General features: G+C 43.2%; 1 protein-coding gene across 1 annotated transcript in view; it reads right to left on the bottom strand.

The window, feature by feature from the left end:
- Positions 1 to 18,851, bottom strand: part of LOC123513929 (mucin-2-like) — a 101,042-nt gene that overhangs the window by 56,051 nt on the left and 26,140 nt on the right. The gene's annotated exons all lie outside the window — the stretch shown is intronic.

Genomic DNA, 18,851 nt, shown 5'->3' with positions numbered 1-18,851 from the left:
CATCTCAGTGGCCCTTGAAATATAGTCGTGGTGAGAGAGCAAAGAGTTTTTGAATATGAACCAAGGAGAGATTAAGGAACAGACTTATGGATGGACATGTGGGTAGGCTAATTCACTTACATACTTACATACATATATAGATAAGATAATGTGTCAATGCATCGTTGGGTGTCTTAATATTGAAATAAAAGTAAATAAACTGATATTGAGGAAAAGAAATATAATATGAGAGAGAGAGAGAGAGAGAGAGAGAGAGAGAGAGAGAGAGAGAGAGAGAGAGAGAGAGAGAGAGATTAGATCACGGTTTTCCCTTTCTTTCTTTTTCTTTCCCTCTCCTCCTCCTCTCTTCGTCGTCCTCCTCCTCCTCCTCCTCCTCCTCCTCGTCCTCCTAAGACCCAAGTGGAATGACTCCTTCCTGCCTCACCGCCGATCTCACTCTCCCTTTCCTTCATCTTCTTCCTCCTCCTCCTCCTCCTCCTCCTCCTCCCTTTTCCTGTTCATCTGCTCTTCCTCACTTCCTTAATATCATCTTCCTCCTTCTTCCTCCTTCTTCTTCCTTCTCCTCCTCCTCATTATCATATTTTCCGTCACCTCATTTGTAGTCTGGCAGCGATTATCATACGTGACTTTCTTCTTATTCTTTGATTTGTCTCCTGTTCTTCCTTTCCTCACTTGTTATTACGTCATTATGTCCCTCCCTGATTCGCTCGGAATTTATCTTTTTTTCTCTAGTTATTTTTTCTTTGAGGTGTATTAGGAAGGAGATCGTGGGAGGGTGATTCTGCATATATATGTGTGTGTGTGTGTGTGTGTGTGTGTGTGTGTGTGTGTGTGTGTGTAGATGGAGAGTCTTTATTTTTACTTTCTTCATTTATCATTTTATTATTTTTTGGGGGAACATTCTCTCTCTCTCTCTCTCTCTCTCTCTCTCTCTCTCTCTCTCTCTCTCTCTCTCTCTCTCTTCAAACACCATGAAATAACTTAATTCTTCCTCAAATCATAATTCTTTTAATGTCTTACTTCCTGTTTCCTCCTCCTTCTCCTCCTCTTCCTCTTCCCTCTTCTCCTCCTCCTCTTCCACCTCCTCCTTCTCTTCCTCCACTTTCTCCTCCCTTTATTCCCACACCCAACTAGTCATTCCCTCTCTCTCTTCCTCCCTCCTTCTCCATGTCCTTCCCAGCCTTTATACCCCATTCCTTTTTGTGTTTACAACCTTGAGGATTTGGCATCTCCTTCCAACACCCTTTTGTAATCCTTCTCCTCCTCCTCTTCCATTACCTACACACCTTTGATTACCCTTAAGTGATGGAGGAACGCCACACCTCTTCTTCTTCATGTCTCCTTCTCTTCCTCTTTCCTCTCCTTCTTTTTCTTCTTATTTCTTTGTCGTGTTTTTCTTTCTCTTAGTTCTTCACACCTTCGTATGATTGGTGTTCTATTCTTTTATTTGATTTGATCTTTTTTTATGTTTTTTCAAAGTTTCATATTTTGTTATTCTGTTTTTCTTGATCTTATTTCATCTTTTCGGTGTTTTTATTCTTTGATTTGATTTGATTTAATTTGATTTTCGTGTTTTTTTTTAAAGTTTCATATTTTGTTATTGTTTTTTTTTTTTATCTTATTTCATCTTTTTAGTTTCGTTTGTCATCCAGGATTTCCTTATTATGTTATTCTCGTTGTTCTCTCTTCAGTGTTCCTACTCATAGTTTGATATTTTTCATTCCAGCTCTTCTTTCTTTGACCTTATTCCTTCTTCCCTAAATCGTCTGTCTTTTCTAATTTCTTTCATCTCATTCTCGATGCTCTCACTTAGGCCTTCCTCGTCTTTCTCATATCACACATCTCCATAGTTTGCCAATTCTCTCATTCTCGAAACATTTATCTTCCTCTTATCGTTTCCCTCATCTTCCCTACCAGTGTTCTCAACCCTCCCCTACGTCTCTCCGTCTTGGGGCGGGGCGGTGAGAGACAGGGCGGGCAGAGGTGAAGCTCCCACAGTACCCGGGTCGTCACCGTATCCAGTACTCGAGGTCAAACGGCCACACTCACCGTTTGCCCTTCACAAACAAGGAAACCGTCCCTGCTCTCCGGTTGGTCCACAACGCCCCACACCTGCTTGCTGATTGGCTCCTCCTCCCTCCCTCCCTCTCGTCCCCCGTTCCGTAAACCTGGAGCACAGCGGGTCCACAGGGCGCAATACCTTCGCTTATTGACGCAAAGGGAAAAGGTCCGGGCCGCTAAGTGTTTTGAAAGGCACGCTCAGGTTTTGCGGTACTCCTGTTCAGCGCGCCTCGTCTGCCCTCGTAACATTGTGGCAGAGGAAGACACGCACACACAGCAACGACGCAAAAAACAGAAAAGTACACGACAGCAATAAAAACTCCAATCACTCGAGTCAATTCGCAATAAATCTGCGTCCGTCCAGTGTCATGCCACCGAGAAAAATTCAATTACGGGACCGGTAGTAAAACGTCACTCGCTCGCACCACAGACAGGAAAGAGATAAAAAAAAAACAACAACGCTGATTAACTTCTCCTTCTTGCGGTCACCTGAGAGAATGAGATAGGAAAAAAAATCACGTATCTTAATTTCTTTTCCTGTGCGTAAAAAAAAAAAAAAACTAGAGTGAGGAAAGAAAAAGAAAAGATACGAAAAAAAAAGAGGTTCAAGAAAGAAAGAAGCACCAAGTCACTTCGAGTCAAAGTGAATCTGTTTCGCTGCGCTGTGGTCGCCTGGTGTGTGTGGGCGGAGGGGGGGATGGGGTGGCTTGGGAGGACGTAGGCTGGGAGAGAAAGGGAGGGGCGGATTGGAGGAGAGAGGAGGAGAGAGGAGGGGAGAGGATGGGAGAGGAGGGGAGGGGACATGACATTAGTGTGGGCCTACTGCCGCTATGTTCCCCGGGGCCTGGAAATGGTCTGTGCCCTTCCAAGCCACGGCAATACATCACGTGACAGGTTCACAATGCCACGGAGGAAGAAAGACGAGGAGATGGAGTAGGAGGGGGAGGGAAAGTGAAGGTGAGCCAAACGCTGGACACTCTGCTCCTCACCCCACGTCTCCCTCCTGTTGCCTGGCTGTCTGTGTCTGTCTGTTTGTATGTCTGTGTGCGTCTATGTTTGTGTCTGTCTGTCTATCTGTCTGTCTGTCTCTCCTTATCAGGTTATCTAATATTTTTTTCTTCATCTTTATCTATTTCTTTTATTTCTATTTTTCCTGTTGCCTGCCTGCCTGTGTCTGTCTATCTGTATGTATGTATGTGTGTGTGTGTGTGTGTCCGTCTGTCTGTGTTTCTCTTTATCTGATTACCTAATATTTTTTCAGTCTTTATCTTTCTCTTTTACTTTTATTCTTCTATTATTTTTGTTATTTTGGGTTAAATTCCTTATTTTCTTTCTTTCTGCTTGTTTTTCTTTCTCTCATTTCTTTCATTCTTTCCTTCTCTGTAATTTTAGTTTGAAATTACTTATTTTTTACATTTTTGCAGATCTACTATTCTCTCTCTCTCTCTCTCTCTCTCTCTCTCTCTCTCTCTCTCTCTCTCTCTCTCTCTCTCTCTCTCTCTCATCCCTTTCTTTGATTCGCCGACCCGCCCTGCCTCCCTCCTGGTCTGTTGACACTCTCACCCCTGACTGCTTCTCTTGCCTCTTCAGAAATGCGTTCCTCCTGTACGTTTGGCTGCCTGTCTGCCTTTCTGTCTGTCTGTTCGTCTCTTTGTCCATCTCCCTCCAATGTGTGTGCCTGCTTCGTTTTTTCTTCTTTTTTCCTTTTCTCTTTCTGTGCCTCTGATAATAGTGAGTTCTCTCCCTCTCTCTCTCTCTCTCTCTCTCTCTCTCTTGAAATTTTACTTTTAGCGCAGTTTTGTTTCCATATACATTGATAATCTTACTCTCTATTCTTATTATATGTTATTTCTATACTCATACCGACAACATAGACAAGATCCTGTAAACTTTCCAAAACTTAGAGTGAAAAATAAAAAGAAATGAGAAATAGTTCAATTAAACACTCTACTCTTTTCCTCTTCTCTTTTCCTCACACTTGAATAATAGACTCTGGGATTCGAATCACCGGGACACTCAGGGTTCAAATGCCAAACAACATCGCTGACTCATTTTTGGAAGCTTCTTTTTCAAGTCCTTTTTCTCTTTACTCGACTCTTTAATGAGGAGCGTCACTGGGAGGGGAATGCAGAGGAGGGACGAGTGATAAACAAGGAGGGTCACGGTGGAGGCGGAGGCGGATGCGAGGATGCAAGGGCGGCGCTAAGTGGTCACAAAAAAGCCTTTCAACAATGGAGTGACGGACGCACAGGCAAACACACAACATGCACACGCTGAACAAGGCCGGTGGCAGCGCACGCACTTACAGGCTGAGAGGATAATGAGTTTGGTCTGGTCGTGATCCCTCGGCGCGCACAATAAGGTGATGCAAGACGTGTGGTTATGGTCAGAGCTCAATTAACCTGTCGCTCTCACTTCCATTCCTGTTTCTCTGTGTTTTGTGCTTTTCCTTATTCCAAAGTCCTGATTTTACTAGTATAATGATAACTGCAGGATTTATTACAGTGTATCTGAGGACTAGAGACAGACACACGTACAAACACAGTGGAGGAGAATGCAATACGTCCCTAGACCTCTACAACATTCAGCTGACTGGTGGATGTAAAAAAAAAAAAAAAAAAAAAAAAAATCAGCTGTTTTTAAGGATTATATTGCACCAAAACATCTCCATCAATTTCCTGCCGCTGTGGATTGTTCAGTAAGGTTGCCAGTCCAGTGCCAGTTCAATACCCTTCCCGCTGCACACCTCCCAGTGCTTCCCACAGTGTTACCATCATTCTTTCACGTCTGGCCAGTGTTACAAGTCGCCTCCGTGCCTTGCCCCAGCCAGCTCCGCCAGCTCGTCCCCGCCACCGCCACGCCACGCCACGCCACAATCCCTCCCGGCCACTGTTGCCGATATAAAGTGCAATAAACTTGAAGTGAAGGCGAAATTACCGTGCCTCTCATTCATACTTTCCCTGTAGTTTTCAAATGCTTTCACTAAGTTTCAGATTTCCTTTCCTTTCGCTCTCTAATTTTCTTCTCTATTTTTCCTCATTTACATATGAAGATATTTACTCCTCCTTCACCACTACTCCTACTGCCTCCTCCTTCTCCTTCTCCTCCTCTTCCTCACACATAACGGCTTCCCTTCCTCCCATCCTCCTATTGCCTCATCTCCCTAACTCACTCTCCTCCTCCTCCTCTTCCTCCAAATCGTTCTTCTCCTCCCCTTTCTCTCCCTCTCCTTCCTCCTTTCCCTCCCATCCTCAGGGCACAAGAGAGAGCATCATTATAGTAATAAATAAGGAAAATCTACAATTACTCTCTTACCAGTGTCTTGACCCTGAAATCTTCCTACACGTAGTTTTGGGGAAGCCCAGCAACCTGCCATGGGGGAAGGGGGAGGAGGGAAGTGGTGGGAGGGTGAGGCGGGGGTGGATGACCTGTGCAATGACCTCCAACTGACCCGGGACATCTCGCAACTATCTTCATCCCCCCCCCATACCTCCCAAATATTAGTCTCTTTCTCTTTCTCTCTCTCTCTCTCTCTCTCTCTCTCTCTCTCTTTTGTCTGTCTTTCTCTCTCTCTCATGTTTTTTTTTATATTCTGACCGTTTTATATGTTTGTCTGTTTGTGTCTATGTGTCTGTATGTAAAGTACTACTCTCTGTCTGTCTGTCTGTCTGTCTCTCTCTCTCTCTCTCTCTCTCTCTCTCTCTCTCTCTCTCTCTCTTCTCTCTTCTTCACCATCTCTCCTTTCTTTCACACACACACACACACACACACACACACACACACACACACACACACACACACACACACACACACACACACACACACACACACTATACGAAGGGCAATTACAGAGACCCTTTCACCATCTATACCTACTCCGCCTTCCCACTTCCCTTTCCACTCACCCCCCTTTCGTTCCACCCCTACAAGTCACCCCTGACCCTATCCACCCGCCAAGATATAGGCCTATACATCTCTCCCCTCCCTCCCCTACTTCTCCGTTACACCTTTTCCTAATAGAGATGGATATGTAGATAGATAGACAAGTAGATACAAGGGTAGATAAAATGTGAGTAGGAGAGAAACAGATAAGGCAGATAGATAGTAGTATAATAGTTTGTAGGGGTAGAGAGAGAGAGAGAGAGAGAGAGAGAGAGAGAGAGAGGGAGTGAGTCATGTCTTGTTGCTGTTTTTGTTCTTCTCTTGCATTGGTCAAGTCACGAACATGCAAACAGACAGGACACTCTCTCTCTCTCTCTCTCTCTCTCTCTCTCTCTCTCTCTCTGGCAGGGGAAGAGGAAGCAGGGTACGGCAGTAATTGGTGTACATACAAGTCTTATTACTTGTGTATGTGCCTGTGTGTACCTTTAGACAAGTGTTATGTATGCTTATGTGTACCTGTGTTTTTATGTGCGTGTATGTGTCTTTGTGTGTGCGTAAAATATGTGTATGAGCTTACGAACATACATATATTTCGTTGGCATGGATGCAAAATACACTCACAAACACTCTTAACACACACACACACACACACACACACACACACACACACACACACACACACACACACACACACACACACACACACACCACAGGAAACACTTTACAGAACAAAAACACAAATAAAACTACAAAGATAACTAAAAATGAAGGAAACAAAGGAAAAAGCTCAGAAAAAGAAAATAACATGATATTAAACACCCACACACATAAATAACAATAACACTTCAACACCCACTAACACAAAGCAAACTAATAAAACAACCCTCCTGCTCGACTTAAAACGAATCACGAACGCATTCAAACACCGGCTCTTTGTCACGGGCTGAGAGTCGAGGCAGCGGTGCGTGTGGGCAAACTGTTTCTTCACTGGACACGAGACAGGAGGGCAGACCAAGACGTGACAGGGCAGAGCAGGGCAGGGCAAGGGCAGGAGCAGACGATGGGGGGAGAAAAAGGGGTAATCTCAACCCGGAAATAGATGAGGGCGATAGACAGACATCAAACGAGGGTCATGACTGGCTATCTCAACGCCCCGTGACCCGCACAATGGTCAGGTTAAGGAGGAAATGAAGGAGGAGGCAGAGGAGGGAGGGAGGAGGCTCTTACCATAAAGGGGAAGCTCCGGGGAGAGAAAGGGAGGGAGGAGAGAAGAGAAAGAGAGGTATAGAGGGGTGAGAGGAGAAAGAAAGGTCTGCGATGCTGGTTGTCTGGCTGTCTAGATGTCTTAGTCCGTTATTGTGGTGTTGTTGTGGAAATGAAGGAAGAGAGAGAGAGAGAGAGAGAGAGAGAGAGAGAGAGAGAGAGAGAGAGAGAGAGAGAGAGAAGGGGGGGAGTGAGAGAGGCAGAGTGAGGCAGGCAGGCACGGAGTCATCGCCTTCCCCCTTGAGCCAGGCTGGAGGGCGCCTCATCTGTTCTACCTACCCACCTGTGCCTGATTGCCTGCACTCCTTTACTCCTTCTGCGCCTCCTTCCTTCATTCCCTAACTCTCTTCTACTTCTCTTTCTTCACTTCCTTACTCTCTCCTGATTTTCCCTCCTTCATTCTCTTACTCTCTTCTTCTCTTCCTTCACTTCTATACTCCCTTCTGCTCTTTCTTCCTTCATTCCCTTAATCTCTGTTTCTATATCTTTCTTCCTTCAGTTTCTCACTCTCTCTCCTTTTATCTTCCTTTTAACTGAATTCGTCTCGTTTATTCAATTACCCCAAACTGTCGACTCTCTATTCATCATCCTCATCCTTAAATGGAGGAGGATATTAATGGAGTTGACTTGATGAGTAATTAGGAAATTTTTAAAAGATCAGATGAATTTATGGATGCTGATGATAGGGAAAAGTAGATAAAGCATTGCAACTTCCCTAATCTTCTCTTACCACCACCAATTTCTATTCATCTTTCGGCTGTTCGTCAATTCCAAGACCCCCCTTCCCCCTCAGCAGGATCTTACATTATCTCTCCACCCATCTGTGTAGTCCTTCCATGTCCTCATTACGTCACCTCAAATAAACTCCCCCGTAAGCTCACCTCATCCCTTTGCTGTCTCTTATAAAACACCCTCGACCTCACTCCACCCTCTCAGCAACTCTATATAAGCGCCACGCAGCAAACCTTCGCTCTTATGTCATCGTGTCAGCCTCACTTGATCCTCCTTTGAGTTAATTCACATGGCTTTAATTCCTCATTCTTTTATCATTCTTTGCCTTGCGTCTCTCTCTGATCCGTATTCAGAAACGCTTTGCTCTCTCACGATGACTATTTCTAAGGGCTTTAGTCGGAGATACTCATGTTTTTAAGGGCGTTTTTATGGTCCTGATGATGGATTAGCAAAATTTCTAGTTGATCGTAAGGAGAAACTGTCTTGAAAACCGGGCTAGTTGCATATGGGGACTTGAAAAATTGTCGTGGTGAGAGAACAAGGTGTTTCTGAACATGTCCGTCTCTCATCTCAGTCCTTGGCTTCTCTTCATGGTTCCAGTGTTCGTTTGTATGGATCTAATGTCACTTCGTCTAGTTAGAGTAAAGTTGAGTCAGTCTTGCTATTAAAATTCACATCGTCTCTCTCTCTCTCTCTCTCTCTCTCTCTCTCTCTGTCAGTGAGTCATGGGCAGCGAAGGGTAGCCGCGGTGTTGTCCGTGTCTACCGGCTTGTCTAGACTGGGTGTGTTCCTGACCCCTGCTGCTGCTCTCTCTCTATCTCTCTCTCTCTCTCTCTCTCTCTCTCTCTCTCTCTCTCTCTCTCTGTCTTTTCTCTTCTTTCTCTCTTCTCTTCTCTTCTCTCTCTCTCTCTCTCTCTCTCTCTCTCTCTCTCTCTCTCTCTCTCTCTCTCTCTCTCTCTCTCTCTCTCTCTCTCTTCTCTCTCTCTCTCTCTCTCTCTCTCTCTCTCTCTCTCTCTCTCTCTCTCTCTCTCTCTCTCTCTCTCTCTCTCTCTCTCTCTCTCTCTCTCTCTCTCTCTCTCTCTCTCTCTCTCTTGTGTTTTTCTTTTCTCCATGCCTTCCTTATTTTCCTTTTCCAACATCGTCTTTTCATCTTAATTTATCTTGGTTCTTAATCAATTTTTCTTTATTATTCATATTTTTTCTTTATTTCTTCACGGCCTTATGCTCTTTTTGTCTCTGTTCCACGTCCTTCTCTTCTTTTCCTTCTGTGCTCCTTATTCTCGTACTCCTTTGCCTTTTTTCATCTCCTTGTTTTCGTCCTTTCCGTCTTCCTCCTCCTTCTCCTTCTCCTCCTCCTCCTCCTCCTCCTCTTCTTCCTTCTCCTAAACCACTCCTTTATGACGTCAAGAATCACTAAAATGTCTCCATACAAGTCACGATCCACCATCACTTGCATATCACACACACACATACACACACACACACACACACACACACACACACACACACACACACACACACACACACCTCGTTACCTCATATCCTGCCTTAGCCATGACGTCATCTGGTCAGCATTCAAACAATTCTACCCTAGCATATCATGGGTACGTGTTGTGTGGTGGTGGTGGTGGTGGAGGTGGTAGTTGGTGGGTCCCAGGACGGTAAGGGAAGGGAAGGGAAGGGAAGGGATGAGATGAGGCGAGACAAGGATAGTAAAGGAAGAAAAGGCAAGGTACCGCAGTCTTCACCTTTTTGATTGCCATGACTTCTGAGGTTAAAATTGATAATCTGGTGTGAGTTTTGAGTACAGTTTTGGAATAAAGGAGTAATTGGATAGAGGCGTTGTTAGGGCCAGTGAAACAAGGCAAGAGAAGATACTGGTGTCTTATAACCTTTTCAATGTTTCTTCTCAGGTTAAAACTGGTAAGGCGGGGTGAATTCTAACCACAAATTAGAAATGATAGAGAGAAGATTAGATGTGTGGCCTTTAAAAATCTTTGTGGTTTTATAGTTCGGTCATTAATCCCTTCAATACCATGACGTGGTTTCCTATTCCTGCTTCCTATCTGGTGATTTTATACAGCTTTAGAATATCATGTTAGTGATCAAAATAGTGAAGACTGTGGCCATTAATCTTCTGACCTCCATAGTCTCTTCCTAATGTTAATAAAATGGTCTAATCGTACAGAAATCTCAACGTAAAAATGTGTCCCAGTATTGAAGAGGTTAAAATGGTTTAGAGCATCACCATAGTAGTACTTTTTCTTCTCTTTGTACTCACTGAATTCTCACCATCTTTATATATCAAATGTGTAATAAAGAGTCGTGTATCTTTCCTCTTCCTTTTTTCCTCCCCCTGACTACCTGAACAGATCTCTCACTTCTCTCTCTTTGTATATTTTCCAACCAATTCTTTCAAACCTCAGGAGTAACGAGGGAAGATCAGGTAACCCTTTTGTCTTTCCTCATTTTTCACCCTCCCTTGACTCCATTACGTGTTTACCTCCTTCTTCCCACAATTCCCCGCTCGCTTAACCCAACAGTGACCCTTCGTGGCGGCGGGCATAAGGGTTAAATTGCACTTAATGAGGTGAAGGTCGTTTGTATCCCTCAAGGTTGTTAGCGAGGGAAGAACAACAACAAGGCTCGGTAATGATCAGTGTTTTTCCCAGCGGTCAGTTTAAGGTAGAGGAGGTGCAGGGAAGGGTGGGAAAAGGGTGTGTGTGTGAGACTGCGACTGAGCAATGAGGGAGGCAAGGCAGGATGGGTTAGGGGTGAGGGAAGGAGGGAGAAGGATAGAGAAGGAGGGAGGAGTGTTGGAAAAGGTGTGGTAGGTTGGGAGGGTTGGTGAAGGAAGGGTGAAGGAAGGGTAAGAGAAGGTAAAGGAGACAAGGAGGGTAGGAAGAAAAAGGGATTGGTTCTTGATTGGATGCGTGGACAGCGGGGACAAAAGGTTGCAAAGGGAGTGAGAGACAATGGGAAGGAGGGAGATGAATGAGGACTGGGATAAGCCACGATGGGAAGATACAGAGTTATAGAAGAGAATGAGAGAACTGGAAGGATAAATGATGTAATGCAAGGAAGGATGGAAACTGATCGTCTGGAGGTATTGTGGGATAGTTTGGTGGGAGTTTAAGGAGTTTAGAAGAGGTGATGCGAGAAGGGGGAAAGGAAAGGAAGGGGGGAATGAATAAGGAGTGTTGGTTGATATGACCGCGGGGTGGAAGGTTCTATACCGTCCTGTAATTATCTGAGGATGAGCAGCACAAGGCAGGCCAAGTAGATAATTGGAAGAGGAGGAGGAGGAGGAGGAGGAGGAGGAGGAGGAGGAGGAGGAGGAGGAGGAGGAGGAGGAGGAGGCGGATATACTTATACAGAGGAATGAAAAAAAGATAAGTTACAGCGAATACATACTGAGAGGAAACCAAATTAAGTACTGGAAAAGAATGTAAATCTATGAGAAATATAAAGACCAATCAGCACAAAAGGAAGATGGATTACACACACACACACACACACACACACACACACACACACACACACACACACACACACACACACACACACACACATCAAAGAACAAACACACAAAACGTCCAAGATAAAAGAACAATTCAGAAAGGAAGAAAAATGTGACTTGAATAAACAATAAAAAAAACAAACAAACAGGCAGAACGCATGAGAAGACAAGGCGTTGGGAGGGAGGGAAGAAGGCACGACCTTGGTGCTTCATTCCCCTCCTCACTCCCCTCTCCCCTTCCTCCCCACGCTGACCTTCACCCCCACCTTTCTGCTCCTCCTCTTCCCCCTGCGGCAGCTTAGCTCGAACATCGCCTGCCTCCCCTCCCGCTCCTCCACGACCCCTGCCCCGCGACACACGCGGCGCCACTCTCTCCCCGCGGCACGCTGACTTCATCGCCGTGACAGATGCAATGTGGTTTGTGGAGAGGGATTAATGCAGACCGCACGCACATACTCATGGACACACACACACACACACACACACACACACACACACACACACACACACACACACACACACACAGAAAGATGGGTCCCCAGGAGGGCGGAGTTCAGGTGTGGCTACAAAAGGTGCGAATGATTTATGCAATGACCTGTTCAGTTTTGTTTGGGGCTAAGCCAACACTGGAATCCTTGAATCTGGAAGTGGTCTAGAATTAAGTATTCACGAGACCCGCGACATCGCTGCTGTGGCTCAGAGGACACACCACAGAGAGCAAGAGGAGGGACTGCAACTGTCAGTGTCAGTGAGTACAGCCCAGAGACGCCTGGAGGCAGCGGGGGTCAAGCATCGGATGCCTAGTAACGAGCGCCTCATGGACACACCCCGGGATGCCACACCACATCCCGGGTAGCACCGCATGCATTCTCCTCTACCAATGATTCCCGCTGCCTGAAGGAAGGGCCCCCATCATCCTGGTAGAACGTGCTGGCTGGACCAAAAGAAGGTTTCCTCGAGCCCGAATAATGTATTGTGATGGCGGCGGATGAAATATTAGAAAAAAAATTATCCTTAGAAGTTGAGACAATGGAAGTCAGTGACAAGACAATTAGGTTCAGAAGAGGTACACTTTTAACTTGACATGTATACGTTTGCACTTGCTGATGTCATCCTCTTTTGCCGCCAAGGTTGTGTCAGTTACAATTACAATAAGAAAAATACTGATGTCGAATGAACACAGTAAAAGACGTCATGTGCACCGTGATTCAGACGAGAAGGGAAGGTAAATTTCGCTTTCATTTCATCCTTTGACAGCGTACAGACGAAATAAAAGAAAATAAAACAAAATGACTAAACAAAGAGACAATAATACGAAAACAACAACAACAATAACAACAACACAACAAACACACATGAACACAAACAAATCACTAACATTAAGAAATACAACATTAAAAAAAAAAAAAAAAAGAAAACTAAATACAAAAACTCATCAACATCAGCACAACAAAAACAACATACACTCACATGAATCACTAACATCAAGACCGTCCCGCCACAAAACCAGGGAAAAAAACAACAACTTGAGCCAAAAAACCAACATACATACACATGAATAACCAGCATCAAGACGCTCCCCCACAAACACATACACACACACAAAGAGACTAAGCCAAGCAAAACTACATCAGTCTCAGCATAAGCCAAAATGAACATCTTCCAAAATTCAACACGAAGGGAATTAATTTACCGCACGACTTCATCAACTCGTAAAAACCCTCAAGTTGCTTCGTTTGCGCTTGACTGGATCCGCCTCCTGTCCTGCTGACTACCTCTGTTGCTCGCGACTACAGAACCGACGTGCGGGAACCAAGATAAGTCAAGATGTGTGAAGAATAAAATGGCAATAATGGAGGCAAAAAGAAAAATAAGAAAAACAAACAAACAAGACGCTCATTGAAAGTAGTTAAGTGACAGGAACCAAGTAGTTAGATGTTTTTCTTACTTTTGTTTTTATTTTTGTGATTCCTTCAGACCTTAGGATTTTGGGGTCATCAGAGACACGAGGAGTACGAGGAGGAGGAGGTGGAGGAGGAGGAGGAGGAGGAGGAGGAGGAGGAAGAAGAGAAAGAAGATTACCCTGTTCTTTTTCTATCAATTGTATTTCTTGTTCCATCTCTTTCTAGTGTCATTTCTCTTGCGTTTCTTATTCATATTTTCTTTACTTTCTTCTTTTCCTCCTTTCAAAATAGGATTATAGCGTTTTTTTTCTGTCAATTTACGGTAACTCACTCATTTTTCCTCTTCTTTTTCTTTTCCTTCACTTTATTTATCCATTTTCCTTATTTCCTCACACATTTCTTTTCTTCATTCTCATTTCCGTCTTTCTAAACTCTATATATTTCCATTAGATCCCTCAATTTATTTCAAAAGCATTCCCACACTCTCTTTTTCTACCAGCGTTTCCCATTTTCTTTTCTACACGTCTTTCCTTCACTTCACATTCCTTCCTCCTTGTGTCCGCTTCCTTCTCTTCCTTCTTCACTTCACTTCCTTAGAGTCTTCTTCCGCCTACTGGTGTGTTCTTCTCACGCTCCCCTCATCCCCCCCTCCCGCGTGCCCAAGATTCCCACGGCAGGAGGAGGAGGAGGAGGACGAGGAGGAGGAGGAGATACTGACAAGGAAGGAGGAGGAAAGGAAAAAGATGGGAAGAACAACAGAAAATGATGGGAAACTAATAAATCGATATTGATACCGGAAGAAGAAGAAGGAGGAGGTGGAGGAGGAGGAGGAGGAGGAGGAGGAGAGGAAGAAGAAGAAGAAGAAGAAGAAGAAGAAGAAGAAGAAGAAGAAGAAGAAGAAGAAAAAGAAGAAGAAGAAGAAGAAGAAGAATCCAACAATAACAACCTTAGCAGTGTTAGTAGTAGTAGTAGTAGTAGTAGTAGTAGTAGTAGTAGTAGTAGTAGTAGTAGTAGTAGTAGTAGTAGTAGTAGTAAAGGTAGTAGCAGTAACAGTAGTAGTAGTAATAGTAGTAAGGCTCAACTTAATTCATATTCAACAATAAATAAATGGAAAGAAAATAAAATACACGTCGAACAAAGCATAAATAACATCCAAACTCACTCTCACTCTCTCTCTCTCTCTCTCTCTCTCTCTCTCTCTCTCTCTCTCTCTTCAATCAGTATAGCATTCCGGGGTTAGATCAGCGCTTGGTCATCCGTTAGGGCAATGACGCGACGTATTTGTGGAAGAGGAAGCGTGTAGAGAGTGATGAGAGTGACGAAGGAGAGAGAGACGTGGAAGAGGTGAGGTGACGACGTGGGGAGAGGAAAAGACGAGGAAGAGGGACGGTAATGTGAGTGGGAGAGAGGAGGAGAGGGGGAGACGTGGAGAAGGGGAGATGGTAGGAGAATGGCAGAGAATGAGTGAGAAGAAGAGAAATAGATGTGGAAGAATAAAGGTGAAAATAGTGAGCCAGAAGGAGGAAAATAAGTGTGAAGAGAGTGGAAGACTGACAAATATACTTATGAGAAGTGGACGAGAAGTGTTCAGGAGGTGGATGAGGAGTATAAGATTAGGGAAGAAGAGGTGGAGGAAGAGGCATATAAAGGAGACAGAGAAGAGGATGTGGTGGAAGAGGAGGAGGAGGAAGAGGTGTGGAAAGGTGAGGTATAAAGGCAGAAGGGAAATAGAGAGGATGTGGAGGGACAGAAGGGGAAGGTGAGGACGGTTGGAGGGAGAATTAAGGAGGTGGAGAGGAGAGAGAAGAGAGAGAGAGAAGAGAGGAGAGGAGAGGAGAGGAGGGAGGTTCATGGAGAAGGTCAAGGTGGAGGAGAGTGATTTTAGGAAGAGAATCATTAAAATAGTGGATGACGGAGTGGCTCACGTCCTGGATCAACATTACGTTTCTCTTTCTCATAAGGACAGCAATACGTAGACTAACACGGTGTACAGGAAAAAAATGAAGAAGAAAAAGGATGAAAAAGTAAACGTGTGTAACTAAAAGCACTTGGAAACAGCAATGAAATGGAATAATAATAGAGAAAAATATTACATTCTTATTTTTCATGAAGGCAATCGTGAGTAGACCAGAAAGAAATTTATATAAAAGATGAAAACTGAATTTGTGTAACTAAATCACTATACAATGCCAATAAAGCACACTTGTAATAATAGACTAAGTGATATACATAAAATCAAAAGCCATTAACCTCTTCAGTACCATGACACGTGTTCATATTTATTCTGCTTACTACTTGGTGATTTTACACAGCTTCAGAAACGTATGTGGGGATTAGAATAGTGGAGACTGTGGCCATTAATCTTCTGACCTCCATAAACCCTTCCTAATGTAAATAGAATCGTCTAGTCATATCTAAAAATCATGGTAAAAATGTGTTCCAGTACTGAAGGGGCTCAAGAAACCTGTTATGAAAATACCTAATAATAATAAAAGATAAAAGAAATAATAAACATGATCTTAATAAAATGTGAAAAAAAGGTGAGAAACTCCAGCAAAATAATGATAACGTGTCAGGTTAAAATAACAAAAGATGAGAAGAAATCAAATCGAAGTCTGAAACAAGTACAAAATAGTAAAGAAAAACGATTTCATCCCGAAAAAAAAGGAAACAAAAATCAAGGCCGTGATATTCATAAAAGCTGAAAGCACGAAATTAAACAAAAAGAAAAAGAAAAACGAACTTCATGAAAACTCACAAGTCAGACCAAATAAACCTTCTTTTTATATTATTCCTTCTCTCTCTCTCTCTCTCTCTCTCTCTCTCTCTCTCTCTCTCTCTCTCTCCCTCTCTCTCAAACACTGAGCAAACAGAGTGAATATGAACTGGAAAGGAAAGAAAGAAAACAGTGAGACGGCAAAATTAGTTCAATGTGAATCTGGAACACAGGTCTCGTTTTGTATACACCCTGAACACACACACACACACACACACACACACAAGAACAAGGGCCGCCCACATCCTACCACCTACACCTCCCTAACCTCCAGTCCACCACCCACCTACCTCCCGCCCACCACCTGCCGCGCACCTGAACCCAGCCTGACCACGCTGTCCATACCGAGAGGACAAGAGGACAAGAGGATCCACCGCCCGCCACTCGCCACCGCCCCTCCCTGACCGCACCAACCACTAGCCGCACTTCTTACTCCAAGGCGTCTGGGAGGAATTCGCTGCATCTTTTACCTTTCTTTTTTTTCTTCCTGCATTCCGTCAAATAATGATAAAAGATACAAATGTCTCGTCCTTGTAGTATTTTTGTTTTCTAATGTATTGTCTGAAGTTACACACGACCTGAGTGATTTGTGGTACTGAGGGACGATAAGGAGGAATCCAGTATATCTTTGGCATGTATTACGTAAAAAATAGACTAAATAGATAAATAAATAGATAAATAAAAAGTTCGTGTTGCATATTTCTTAAAAGAATTCACATTTACCCACAACAAAACATCATTATATATTTTTTTCTATCGTGGAACACAAAAAAGAAAAACCAAAATTAAGAAGGAATGATATTAGTGAAAATAATATAAAATACAGGTAAAAGGAATATTCAGAGCACAAATATGAAACAAAGGAATGAAACCAAAATAGCAAAAAAATAAAGGAAAAAAAAACACGGACAAGAAGATAGATGGGAACAAAAAACTGGACTGGCTAGGAAAAAGAAAAAAAAAAAAAAAGGGAAAGATTGAGGTATTAGAGGCAAGGGTACCAAGAAGAAGAAGAAGAAGAAGAAGAAGAAGAAGAAGAAGAAGAAGGATTAGAATTAGAAGAAGAAGAAGAAGAAGAAGAAGAAGAAGAAGAAGAAGAAGAAGAAGAAGAAGAAGAAGAAGAAGAAGAAGAAGAAGAAGAAGAAGAAGAAGAAGAAGAAGAAGAAGAAGAAGAAGAAGAAGAAGAAAAAGAAGAAGAGGAAGAAGAGCAACAACAACAATAACAATAACAACACCAAGATGAAAAAGAACAAAAAAAAGAAGAAAAGAAGAAGAAAAAGAAAAGAAAGAAAAAGAGAAGAAAGAAAATAGGAAAAAAAGTTACGGAAGAATGAAACACAATAAAAAACGAAAAAAATAATCAAATAAACAAAAAAACATAAAAAAGAAAGAAAGAAAGAAAGAGAGAAGGAGAGAAAGAAAGATTACAAAACAACGTAGATACAAAGTTAAGACAAAAACAAAAAAGACACCCCAACCTCAACCCACACCCCTTCACCCCAGAAAAAAAAATAATAATCACCACCATCACCACCACCACCACCACCATCATCACCACAACCAAGAACACGAGAGCCAATCCACTCACACAAAAACAAGGATTCAAGGAAGTGTGTGTGTGTGTGTGTGTGTGTGTGTGTGTGTGTGTGTGTGTGTGTGTGTGTGTGTGTGAGTATATATATTGACGTAAATGGCAGATGAGAAGCCCTTACCACGCCCTGCACCAAGAGAAGCCTGCCTGTCGTACTTCTGCCTCTGTCTTATCCCCAGGGTCAGTCACGCACACAGCTCCTCCTCCTCCTCCTTCACTTCGTCTTCTTCTTCTTCTTCTTCTTCTTCTTCTTCTTCTTCTTCTTCTTCTCCTTCTTCTTCCTCCTCCTCCTCCTCCTCCTCCTCCTCACCAGTCCATTAAGTTAATACCCACAACTGACGGGGCGCACAATGAGTTATTCGTCTCCATTTCCGGATAAAATTCATACACTTCCAAAATGCCATAAAAACTATAACATAAATCTGCCTCGTTCTAATACTGATTGCAATGATGTATTTCCTAGCACTCAGTATCAAGAGTAAAGTTATTGCATCTCTCTCTCTCTCTCTCTCTCTCTCTCTCTCTCTCTCTCAGGCAGGAAAAATGGTGCTTACATGAACGCTAACTCCTAAAAAAGGGATGGTGCGCGCTTATATGAACGATCACCATCAGAAAAGGGGCTTAAATATCGTGATGACCAGCCAGACAGTCAAGGCAGTCAAAGAGTTAGACGCTTGCAAAAGAATCGAGCAACAACAACAACAACAACAACAACAACAACAACAACAGGAATAACCGGAAAGCAAAGTGTAGCACAAAGCAGAGCGGGAATTGAAAGTAAGTCCTCACCGCAAATTTTTTTTCCAATGTTACAAAGGAAAGAAAAGAGAAGAGAAGAAAAGAGAAGAAAAGAGAAGAGCAGGAGAGAAGAGAAGAGAGGAGAGGAGAGGAGACGAGACGAGACGAGAAGAAATGAGAAGAGAGAAGAGAAGAGAAGGAAAATGTCATCCAGGAAAAACATACTAAAAAAAAAGGAATAGAAAGTAAAGCATGTTACGACAGAAAAGAGGATACGAAAGGTAAGAAGGAAACAATAACAGGGAAATAGTAAATAAATAGAAGCGTTTGCTGGAGAAGTAAAAATAAATGATAACAACAACAATGATAACAAACAGATAGACA

This window comes from Portunus trituberculatus, chromosome 37 (assembly GCF_017591435.1).
Source record: "Portunus trituberculatus isolate SZX2019 chromosome 37, ASM1759143v1, whole genome shotgun sequence".
Lineage (NCBI taxonomy): Eukaryota > Metazoa > Arthropoda > Malacostraca > Decapoda > Portunidae > Portunus > Portunus trituberculatus.
The sequence above is the reverse complement of the archived record's forward strand: the minus strand, read 5'-3'. Positions and strand labels throughout refer to the sequence as shown.